At 51.4% G+C, this 12,649-nt stretch overlaps 1 long non-coding RNA gene across 5 annotated transcripts in view; it reads right to left on the reverse strand.

The window, feature by feature from the left end:
• Positions 1-12,053, reverse strand: part of LOC308060463 — a 61,400-nt gene extending 49,347 nt beyond the window's left edge. For all 5 annotated transcript variants that reach the window (XR_013926744.1, XR_013926745.1, XR_013926746.1 and 2 more), the window contains exon 1: positions 41-12,053. This is a non-coding gene — a long non-coding RNA (uncharacterized lncRNA). The remainder of the gene's footprint in view (positions 1-40) is intronic.
• Between the last annotated feature and the right edge of the window lie 596 nt (positions 12,054-12,649).

Consider the following 12,649-nt stretch of genomic DNA (forward strand, 5'->3'; position numbering starts at 1 on the left):
CGTCCCCTCGTCCCCAGCTCCCCAGCGGGCTCAAACTCACGTGCTGGCACGGGGTCCATCCCATGTGCACTCCCATCTGTGCGGGGACGGAGGCTGAGCTCCAAGCCTCCCAGCTAACTACCTCTCCATTGCACAAATCCTGAAACCCCTCCAGGCACAGACTCAGGACTCCAGTATAGTTGTTTCAAATCTCATCCACTCACCCATGCTGCTTTTCATCTGGTGATGGTTTGTTTAGCCTGTCCCTAGCAAGTGACCCATAAGGATCCTGGCAGTGTTTATGCTACTGCTGATTAGCAAATAGCTGTGTGACCCGCTGGGAAAATCTAAGTCAAGTCCTTGTCTAGCTGCTGACCCATGTAAACACTAAGAATTACTCCTCCGGCTGGAGTGATACAGGTCTGAGGTCAGAGGATTAAGCTCCAGGGAGCAAGCGCTGCTTTACCTCTCAGTGACAGCATCTGCACAGAGGTTTGGTGACTTACCCTGACAGGCACTACCTTCCCCGCTCTGCCTAACTCAGCTTTCCCAGCCCTCAGGAGACAAGTCCAGAGCATCCATCCGTTTGATCTGCTCACCTCATGGGCCTGGGAAACCAGCAAAGGGTGCAAAGAGAACAAAAAAAGGTCAGAGAAGAAGCAGGCTGAGAAAACAAACACAAAGGAACAAGAGGGTCTCTGTACGCCAGACATGGGACATGACTGCTTTCTGTAAATATCACTTTGGAAGTGATCCGAAACCAGAGGAAAGAGAAGAGGCATCTCCCACCCCCACGCTCATCCAGTAGCAGCTACAGTCACTGGATCAGGAGTGAGTGCGGACACGGGAGTGAGTGTGGGGGCAGACAGACCGTGAAAGAGCCAACATGATGAACACAGTGCGACAACTCTGCTTTCCCCATACAGCCAAGGCCACAAGTGCCGAGTCCACTCGGAGTTTCCACTCAGGTCCCTCGAATGCGTACTTCTACCAAGTTTTCAGCCATGCCTCTGGCTGCACCTTCCTTTCTTTGCAAGCTTGGAAGCAATTATTGTAGCAAAGTGGCATTTGTGGTTATTCACAGTGCCTGGGCAAATATCAGAGCTGCGCATGTGAACTGATGTCTCTCAAGGGGATATTGCATCAGGAGCACAAAAAGAAAGTCTCTGCCCTCCCTGCTTCTGCTCCAGTTCTTGCACTTGAGAGGCACAGAAGAAAGGAGAGCATCTCCTCTGATGTTTGCCAGCAAAGGGTGAGCAGGACACATGAAGGGCCAGGGTGACCCAAACTTCACGAATACAGACCAGGAGGAGAGGGACAGCAGGTAAAATGTCTGGACTGGTGGCAGGGGTGCACTTTCAGGATCTTCACTGGATCCAGTGAGGCTGTGTGGTCCCAGCTGGTCTCCATCCCTTTGTCCAGAGTGATGGTTTCTGGTGTCTCCTCCCAGAGACAGTTTTGGTAAAACTGAGCTGTAACAGAGTCCCCTGCCCAGGACAGGTATCAACTTGGCTTTTACTAACCAGTGATTCTGGGGTTACATTAAATAGAAGGATACAAAAATTAGGCCTATCGGCTGAAGTCAATGTTTTCTGAAAAAGTTTCCTCACTTCCCCATGGCTACACCTGGAATTGCAGGGGAGCTGGCTGCTGTGACACAGCTGCTCCTGGCACGTTGCCTCAGACAAAGAGGAGGATGCATTTACTGGGACTTGGGTGACATTAATAATAGATAGTTGTCCTGAAATAGCAGTTTCGTCTCTATCTCCATGCTCCGTACAAAGGCAGTTGTCATTTCCCAGAACAGCATGTAACCTCATGTGCCCATAACCGAGCTGGGAACAGCAAACACCACCCCTGCACCAGCTGCGGGTCCTGGCTGTGGTGCAGTGACTCTCGCCTTCTCACCTGAACCTCCAACCCCTCCCCATATCTAGGGGATAATTAATTGTCCCACTCTCGTCTGCATTGTAAACTGATAACCCACAACAACCTTCTCTTACTAGTGGAAACCCTCCCTTCACCTGCCCGCTGGCCTTACCCCACACCTGCTGCCTTGTGGCTCAGCAGCAGGAGTTGTGAGCGGACCTCCTAAAGGAGGTGGTTTCCTAGTTTTTGCTGATCTGGGTCACCCATAAATTTAAACATGAGCTAAAAGCCGTCAGCTGTTTTGCCTGATAATTACATGCACGTGGGATTTGTTTCAGTTCAAGACAAACTAGGAATTTCTTTGACTGAAAGTTGTTTGGAAAAACTGTGGCTTATAGAAATTAGTCTTGCAACGCTCCCAGCTCTGGCTCCCAGCTCTGGCTGCTCAGACCTGCTTTCTGCCTTGGTATCACATCCCTTTGTTATTCACCTAAGTGCTCCGTAGTTAATTGCAGAGCTCACACTTTCTCTTGGCTAGCTAGCTTCCTGCTGTTTCATGATTCATTACTTGTAAATGAGTCCCTGCGGTTCCCTGGCAAAGCTGATTCCCAGCTACACAAAAATCCTCAGCTCTGCCCTTTGGCTGAGCCTTGGCCGCTAACGCGTGTGCCTGCTACTGGCGAAGCTGTCGCCGAGTTGCAGGTAGGAGCTGCAATTTGAAGAACTGTTTCATCTTCTTCAAAAAGAGACTTATTAAATTTTTTTTTGAGGTCCCGAGGTTTCTATTGATTTCAGGACTGTGAAGGGAGTTTCCCACTGTGCAACAGCTCCAGGGCAGGGCCACAAGTCATCTCCAGACAGGGACCATGGGAATAAGACTTATAGTCAGATGGTGCAATTGCCCTTCGCTGCGACCTCTGCAGCAGTCCGCTGGTGTCCGGTGTGGATCCTGGCCCAGAAGAACAGTTCTCCTTGACCAAAACACCACCAGCTCCCAAGGACACCCTCAGCATGCCTCTGGGAACACTCATTTAAGATCGCTGCTTAAGCATCACCTGTGAACTAAAGCAATTATTTGTTATCACCTGAGATGGACAGAGAATGACCATCCCAGACTGGAAAAATGAATTTTGCTACAGTTTGCAATGAAACCCCCGAATTTCAGAGTGTTTCTCCTGGAACAGATGAAGCAGCTGCTCCAGAACTGCGTGTACAGCAAGCTCCAGCCACCCAGGACAGCAAAGCTGGATCTGTGTGACTCGTCCGTGGCAGGACAGGCACAGCCTACTCATGTGCCCCAAGCTCCTGTCCTGGGAAGCCGTGTGGCTGTAGGCAGGTCCCAGCCCACTGCTGCTCCTGGTCCCTAGGGCTCGGTCCCAGGACCCCCCCCCCTCCCTGCTCCCCGGGGAGGATGCTGCCTGCACAAGAGCTGCAGTTGGGACCAACCCCTCCAGCTGTGACAGTGGCTGGCGTCCTGCCCCCCTCAGAGTGCCGCAGTTTACTTTTCTGGAGAATGAGGCAGTTAGGGTAAGGAGCACATGCTCCTTACGGCAACTTTTAACACTGCAGAGTGATCGTACACAAGGCACAAACCAGTACAAAGCAGGACCCCTTGGATCAGGTTCCCTGGGCTCATCTCAGTCGTCACAGAGGTGAAGTCTGAGGCATAAATGCGAAGCAAATCACCTCACGGAAGGTCCATACAAACAAATGGACCCTACAGAAGGTGTGAACATGGGGCATGCCCAGCGCCAGCAGGGCACCGGCCGAGCCAGCCAGGCACTGGGAGTGTGCAGACAGGACAGCATCTGCCCTGGGAGGGTGAGAATTGAGCCGTGCAAGCATTTAGGAAGCAGTCAAATCCTTCCAAAAAAATCATTTGCATTTCAGGGCAGGTGTTCAGCCAGTGTGTTGTGTGTGTCTGCAGCTTTCACAGTCAGGACAACATGTTAGCTCACTGTCAACCCACAGACAGGGTTCACTCAAGCTGATGGCTGTACATGTAGGGACTCACATGCTCCCAGGCTTGGTACCTGCATTTTTGCCAAAACTTGCCCAAACTGACTGTTTTCTGATTTCAGGCAGAGCTGCACCAGTACCAGGGCCATAACTGCCAACCTGCAAGAGAGCATCCATCAGGCCAGGACAAACAGAGTGCCTTGTGTGTGTGCCATCATGGCTGGCTGCCATGGATATGACTGTAGGGACACCAGCTGGGACCACAGTCCCCTCTCAGAGTTCCTGGAAAGAAAAGGAGGAGGAATGTGTGTTTTCACCAGACAGCACTGCAAGGCAGGAGTAACATTCTCCCAGCCACTGGGTTGGGACTGCTCCTGACTAACTCACCACCTTCCAGCAACAAGTGAAGATTAAGGACCAGCCAGGAGTTTGCAGCCCAACTTGGTCAGTCGTTTAGGGGATCCTCCCTCTTCTTGGGGGAACATTTTAAAACAACCTACCTAATGAATGGGTATGCACGGCTCTGATGGTGAATACCCTGGGAAAGGACCGTTTAAGCAACCACTTGCCCAGGACTGATGGTGGGTGACTCAGCCCTCTGTGCTCACAGCCCTGTCCTGCTCCTAGATGGATGTGGACACACTGCTTCTGGCAGGCTGACATGGCAGGAGTCTTCATCTCTGGAATAGCATCCTTCCCCTTTGTAGTCAGACAATGACAATGATTTCATTTTTGTTTCACTTTCTTCCTTGTCACCAACATTTCTTTTGTCCCCTCCTCCCTTTACAAATGTTAATTTCCATCTTTGTCTCGGCTGTAGCTGTTTCAGTGCATTGTCTTTTGCCAACTGAAATGAAATCCTCCTCGATAGACAGAAAATTAACATCATGCTGCAATCTGGAACAAGCACAGATGAAGCAGCTGCTCAGCTGAAGAGAATGAGAGATGAGAACAACAGGACTGTTTGAAAAGCACCTCCGACCCAGAGGAGCTGTGCAGATGTGGGGCCATACTCTGCCTGTATTCACCTGTGGCATTACTTCATCATTTGAAGCCAGAAGGAATACCTAGGGACAGAGAGCTAGTCGGGGGTTTACATCCCTGATGATTTTGCATCAGCTGGGGCAAGAAGACAACTGGGAACTATGGGCCAGTCAGTCTCATGTCAGTGCCTAGGTAGGTCCTGGAGCGTGTCCTTCTGGAACCCTTATCCGAACCTGTGAAGGATGAGGAAGCAACCAGAAAGAGCCAGAATGGGTTTACTGAAGACAAATCATGCTCAGGCAACTTCATTGCCTTCTACAACAGTGTGGACTGGGCACAGCTACACTTGGGTGGCTGAAAACTGGCCAGACCACTGGACTTAACAGTCATCAGCAACAGACCAAGCGCTGGCTGGTGAGATTCCCTGGCAGCCCATGGGGAAGCCCACGACGAGGCAGGCTGTGTGACCCCAGGGCGAATGCATGTAGCTGGGATGGTGTCTGAACCTGTGGCGGGAGCAGCAAGACCTTTGCGCTGCTAGAAGGACAACACAGCCTTAGGTACGGAAAAGCTTGTTAGCAGCTTGAATAATGTACTGTCTGCAAGGACATGGGTTTAATGCTAATGCTAACAAAACATCCATGGTGTCAGCATGTAGAAATCTTGGCCTTAAACAGGCATGTTACCATGGCAGAGACCTGGTAAGTTCCAAGTGCCTGCTCCTTGTTTCAGGTTCCTTGGAGTACACTATAACTTAGGAATGAGGAAAGAAAAGGAAAATAATTAAAAATTGTTTTGAAATTCTGCAGCTGGCTGCACAAGTCTAATAAAGAGAAGAAAGTGCAGACCTGCTTCTACCCCCTTGTCCCATGACTATCCCCATTACCTTATCACCATTCGCACCAATTTGAGTAGGAACCCTTCAAGTCTTTGGTTCTACATGTTATAGTTCAGGAACTCAAATTTAATCAAAGTGCAGTTATTACCTTGCAGCTGCATTACATATTACAGCTGCAATTTGCACAAATGCACTGAATGAAGATAGAAATCTCTCTGGGTATTGTATCATTTTGAGAACAACAGCTAAACGTCTTCCTGGGATGCTAAGATACATGCCAGAATCAGATCTAATGAACAGCACAATCGGCTGCAGCTGCAGGACCAGTGCACGGAGGGAACAAGGGGTTTTCTGCAGTTCTGCTTCCGAAGGGACCTCTCTCCCTGGAGCCGCGGGCAGCACCGCAAGCGCTGCAGGGCAGGAGAGCCCACCAAGGCCCGCCGAAAGGATACCAGCCTCTGCAGTTCCCAGCAGCTGCTGCTCCGGGGACTTCGGAGGAGGTTGGTGGTATTTAGTTGTTTACAGGACTGAATCCAAACGGACTGGAAAGCTCTGACTCTGGGAAGCTGACTGATTATGTTGTGGTAACCAGCAGAACGCCTCAATTAATTCCTCAATTAAATCCTCAATTAACTTATCAGATGTAGGACAGGCTGAGCTGGACAAGGCAGTTGATGCCTCAGCAGAATCCTTTGCCAGGCTGGAAGGAATGTGGAAATCATTCAGGATTAAAATTCCTCTGGCCCATCCAGATTGCCCCTCTGCAAATGCAGCAGGACCGCAGCCCTGGGGTGACGGCAGGGACAAAAGCCTCTCTGACCTGCTGTTGTGGCACGCCTCCTTCTCACTACCGGACACTTAAGACCACGCTCAGCCTTATGCTAGAGAGATCGAGAGGGAGAGATCAAATCAAAATGCCAACTCTTTCACCCTGGGGTGAATACTGCTGGGTTTACCCTCCCGGTGCTCCTGTCGCCTGGCCGGCCGTTGGCAGGACCGCTTGCTCTTCCCCTTCTCCTGGAACAAAGGCGATGAACAGCATTCATGTCTATCTGAAAATGACTCAGCTGTGCTTGTGCAGAGCTCTCCTCATCTCCTGACCCAGTGTCTTCTGCTTCTCCTGACTGAAACCACCAAACCTCGCTGCCCCTGCGCACCCAGCCCGTGCACCGCAGGCACGGGCAGCCCGGCACGCTCGTGCTGCCTGTCCTTTCACACCTTCCTTCCCTGCGAGCTCTTTATTCTTTCGTGTCTTTCACAGTGTTGGCCTCTTCTCAGCATGGATCCGAGTGTATAACCTGCTCGTACTTAGCAGCCTGTCTTGTCCGCAGGCGTGGAGCGGGGTTTGCGGGAATGTTTAACAAAATGAGCTGCAAGCAGTAGCTTGACAGTAGCCCAGCAGGAAAGCGCACCAAAATCCTTTGACTGCACTTAAGGGTTTCTTCTGTAATGACTCACTTTGTGCAGGGAAATGTTATAAATTTAGGCAGAAATTAGTAGCACAAGTGTGCGAATATTTCTTCATTGACAGTTAAGCAAAAACAGCATAAAAATGAGCTGTGCAGTGGCCTCTCAATGAAAAACCCGTTACAGCTACATCAGCCTGGTAGAAATAGCGTGCAAATGATTTTGTTTCAAGAATGCTAATGGTTTTATATTGGGGGTTTTGATTGAATTAAATAGAAGTTCAAATTATCCTGCAATGGAATTAACTGAAAGTCGCTGTATTTCTCACACATTTCATAAAGGTGAATAATCCAATCACGTAAGAATTTAAAGAGTACTTACAGCAGGGGTTTGCTGCCTTGAAGACTGTGTGAACTATGAGTGATTTGTCCTTTTCCATGCAGTCCATTCTGAGAGATCCCACACTGTTTATGTGATACACTCATTACCAACCAACAAAGCTAGCACGTATGCCTTCAGAAAGGAATTGAAATCCCTCAACTTTTTTGCCTTTTCCAAATTAGAAACTAAATGGCAGAGAAGGAGGAAGAGGCCACCTGCAGAGTCAGGCTCAAGATGTAGGAGTCCAAAAAAGTCAGTGTGAGAGAATGAAAGACATTTTAGACTGGTGGGTGTCCCTCAAATGACTGCATTGTGGAGCTGTTATCAGGGTGGATACAGGGATGTCACTGATGGTGACAAGCTCTTCGTGGGGAGCTTCTACTCGGTCATAATGCGTGTTGCACTACACCTGCTGTTCGCATAACCAAATGTTGTGCAGAGACTCAGGGTTTTATGAAGAGGGAGTTAGATGGGGTGGCTTAAAGCCCATCCAGCTCTTGAAATGACCACACCAGTTCTGCTGACACCTGTTGCAGAGAGAGAGGCTGGTGGTTAGAGGCAAAGCCTATGTTTGATTTCTTTGACTTTGGGCACTGACCAAAAATAGCAGACCTGGCAGTGACCCCATGGATGTGCCTGCGGAGTGGCCGTCTCTCGCTGTGGGATGGCAGACGTGCAGATGATTTGGGCAGAACATGAGCTCAGCTGCTTCTGTGAGGTTTCCTTGCCAGCTCAGCTTCACCTCTGCTAAAAGTCCACCCAAGAATGCTCCCAGGACAGTCTTCATGTCTCAGGGTTCAGTGTCAACCTGAATTTCTGTCACTCTCTGGAACCGTTACGGCTCTCCGCTCCGTGCCCAGCTTGCCAGGAAGAACCTCACAGGAGTCTCACCATGGGACCTGGTATTTTTCAGCCAGCCATGCTGGCCTGAAAACTCTTCTGCCTGCACATGTGCTCACTTGATCCTCACACCCTCTGCTTGTGCAGGTGTCCGCTCACACCAGTTCCTCTGTTTGCTTCGCACTTTGTCAGCGTTGCTCCTTCTGCATGTGCTTCGCTGTCCTCTAGCCAAGGTCGGGTCCCACAGCTCAGACACATTGCCGTGCTAGTGGTATGCTCCCTCTTGCTGGTGATCACACGTGCTCTGCTCCTGAAATGGAAGGAGGATGCTCCTTTTTTACAGGCAAAAGAACCTGAGGGAAAGTGACCCCTGGGTGAGAAGCTGTGTCATCTGTTCTCTGCACCAGAGAACGATCTTGTAGGATTTATGTTGTGGAGTGAAACATGGAGACCCGATCTCACCCCTTAACTCTGCCAGAAGTCTCATGTGACCTTCAGCAAAAACACCGAGTGCCTTCATCCCTCGATCACCATCCTCTTCAAAGAGGCACCCACAAACTTGTGGGAGAACCCAGCTTTCTCCCAGAGCTGCCTGGCTGATGCTGGCCCCTGAAAGGTATTTCTTGCACCTCAGCAGCTGCTTGCAGCTCTGAACCTTCCCCTGCGCTGTTGGGGAAAAAGCAGCTCCCTTATGCCTTGGATAGAGCTGAATCCTGCATGGAGGCGAGACCATTCCCAGAGGAATGGGAAGGCTCAGTGTTCTCCAGTTATCCAGAAATCACTTTTGCTACCAGGCAAATTTTGAGGTGAAAGCAGAGTTCAGTCATTACGACGCAAATATTGTCAGTATACGTTTAAAGACAGGTACAGAAATAAGGGAGCGTGTAAACAGAGCTTTACGTTAGCTCTGGATGGGTTGTTTCCTGCGGTCGGTGAGCTGCTGGGACACTTACGCAGTGATGTGGTGGACAATCAGTACTTAAATAAAATTCTGGTCTTTGGCACATCCACAAAAGCATCCTGAATTAGGGAATTGTAATTTCACATCTCCAAACCTCCTCTGGGGTTCTGGTGTTTCCTCGCGGTGGTTTCCTCTGACACAGAAGCCTCCTATGAACCGGTCCCACCTAATTCCACAGCAGCGATGGCTTTTGCTTGTGGCAGCCTGGTCAAAGCATGGACAAACATGCTTTCTGCAAGCCTATACTGGCAACGTCCCTCTTGAATCAAGGTTTAGACATGGCGGTAGCCAAAAAGCTGCTGGGGAAACAATGAGCCTGGTGTATATTTTAATTCAAAGAAAAATGGTACAGAGAACCACACTTATTTTTTTCTCTGGCTGTTCTGTTGCAGATATGAATTGTTTGGTGAGAGGTGACCCGAAGGTGTGCCTGCGCAGTGCCCCACAGCCTCCCCACGCCTGGGCATGCCTGGCTAGCGCAACCAGCAGGCATTGACAGAAACCTGGGTCACACTCTATGTATTGTACGTTGCAAATGATGGGACCAAAACCTGTTTTGCCTCCTGGCACCTCGCTGCTTTGCCGAGCGTTCCTGCCCTGCTCTGTATATATCATGCTTCAGGCTTTCTGGATCCCACCCTTCAGAGAGCAGTTGCACTGTCTTGCTTGGCACCGAGCCCCCATGTTCTGTGGCTAGCATCGACCTTCTCATCCCCATGCAGAAAGTCCCATCACAGCAAATTCTGCCCATTTATCGAACACCTGGACAGTCAAGCTTTCCTCTGTCACAAAGGCAAGACAAGCGTGACTGACAAATGCACAAGTAGCAAGGATGGCTGGTGTCTGCCCGTGGAACCTGCTGGCACACCCGGCATCCCAGGGTGAGGTCCCCTCCACCAGTGTTCCTGCAGGTCTTTTACCTCACCCAGCCCTTTCACCTCTCTGTACCAAACTTCTTCTTCAAAACTTCATTCATTACCATGACCATGTCTGATGAGCAGCTCCATGAGATAATTTTACATCACTACCTGTTGCTACTAAGAGGAAAGGGAGCAACGACTCCCTTTGGTCAGTAAGAACAGAAGGTGTTACCTGACAGCAGATAAATGTGCATCATGCAAACACAAACCCAGCTGAGTGCAGGAGGATCCGGGTGCTGGCCTGGGAGGCATCGGGGGAATCCCCCGGATAGTCAAGCTCACAGAATTAGAGGCAGATGTAAATGACACTGTGGAAATATGACAGACTAAAACCATTAAAAGCAGAGGATTCAGGGCAAAATCCAACCAAAATGTTGCCTGGGAGTAGCAAGTCTCTTTTCCCTATACTGTTATTTTTCTTGAACGATTCACTACAAAGTCCTTGTACCAGCTTTCCCTGATCACTGCTAGAGGCAACTTACTGGGCCAGAGGACTAGCAGACCCGTCACAGTGCTGTGGATTGTTGGGAAGCCTATATCGCGTGGTTCATGTACAAGGACCGGCCAGCTCTCCTGGGAGCAGACGTAATTAAATTTTGCTCAGTCGTGCAGGTAGAGAAGAAGCTCTTGACAGTCTTGCCTCTTGCCCTTGCACGCCTCCGTAACAGGCTGCGCAGCAGCTGGCCTTGCCTCTCCAGAATGCACAAGCTGGAAACCCGGAATGCTGGGGGAGCTGGGGACACCCCATAGGCTTCAGATGGTCCATCTGGTTTCTCTCCTCAGAAAGAAGGAGTCCAGCAAAGCTCTCACCAGCACAGCATCCCTCAGAGAAGGAAACTTCATTTTTTCGAAGGAAAATGTCTTATTCTAGGTCTGCAACCTCACCATGCATGAAAACTGCATGAGTCTTGCTGCAAACACGGGAGCCTGCAGAGCGCACCCGCGCCAGGCTACCCAGGCAGCTCGGTCAGTGCCAGTCACACCTCGAACAGCAGCCGGTTTTGGCAGACCCCGGGTGGCTTTCTGTAGGAGATCCCACTCCAATGGACATGAGGGAAAGGAGGACACCAGCCCGCGCAGTTCGGCCCCGGCCGGCCAGTCTCATGCATGAGGCTAAAATCCCCTCTGGCTGTGACACCAGGCAGGGAGGACACGGGCTCACAAGTGACCAGCAGAGTCAGTAATGAAAACGCAGAGCTCCAGCGCCCTTTTCGTTGTAGATATCAAAGGACTGGCCCAAAAGGCTCGGACTCCTTGACTCCACCTTACACAGAAACTGAGGCACAGGACTGTGGGGTGACCTCCCGGGAGGGAGGGCTGTTGCTGGTCCCAGCACAGCGCTGTGGCCAAGGGCAGCGCAGGCTTCGTCACACACAGCCGAGAGCATCAACACCCAGCACGTGCTGCCTTGGTGGGAGAGAGTTAATTTTCTTCTCAGCAGCTGGTTCGGTGTGTGCTCTGGATGTGGTGTGAGAATCACCCTGATAACACACTGAAGGTTTTGGTTGTTGCCAAGAGATGTTTATACTAAGCCATGGACTTCTGGGTTTCTGAGGCCCTGCCGGCGGGAGGGCTGGGGGGGCACAAGGAGCCGGGAGGGGGCACAGCTGGGACAGCCAGCCCCAACTGCCCAGAGGGATGTGCCAGACCACAGAACGCCATGCCCAGTGTACAAACTGGGGGAAGAAGGAGGAAAGGGGAATGATCACAGTGATGGTCTCCGTGTTCCCAAGTGCCTGTTGGGCGTGACGGAGCCCTGCTTTCCCGGGGATGGCCGAGCGGCCGCCTGCCCGGGGGAGCGGTGGATGAACTCCTTCTGCTTTGCTTGCATGCACAGCCTGTGCTTTACCCATTAAACTGCCTGTGTTTCATCCACCAGTGTTCTCACTTTCACTTTTCCGACTCTGCCCCCCCCCCCCCCCCCCCCCCCCCCCGTCCCACCGGGGGTGTGAGTGAGCGAGCCGCTGCGGGGGCTGAGTTGCTGTCTGGGGTTAAATCACAATATTCTGCATGTGCAAAACTTTTTCTTCCCACCCACCCCGCTTTCTGGTGACATGCTCACCCAGGTCTGCTCGCTGCCACCTTCGGTCAGGTCACCGTCCCCTGACCCCGGCGTTCCCTCCCCGCAGGGTGAGCACCGCAGCACCGCAGTGCTCGCTCCTTGCTTCCTAGGAAAGAGACCTGCTTCCCGGAGGAAAGTAGATGGGAGGAGGCCTGAAGGTGGGGAAGCCCTACCTGAAAGAGCCCGGCCCTACGAGGGAGGGTCGCAGTCCCCCGGTGGCAGCAGGACATGCTGCAGCTAGTGGCCACACGCCACCTGGCCCACAGCAGCTCTGAGGTCCCAGCCTGCCACCGCTCCTGACCTTCCCTTGGTTACTGCAGAAACTCTTCTTTCCCTGTCCAATTCCACCATCTCGTGGACATTTCTGGAGAAGACACAGTGCGGCCATGCGCTGGGCCAGAGGGGAGGGCGAGAAGCCCCCACAGAGTCCGCAGCCCCTGGCACCCACC

Source organism: Falco punctatus (genome assembly GCF_963210335.1).
Source record: "Falco punctatus genome assembly, chromosome: 3".
In the NCBI taxonomy this organism is placed as follows: domain Eukaryota; kingdom Metazoa; phylum Chordata; class Aves; order Falconiformes; family Falconidae; genus Falco; species Falco punctatus.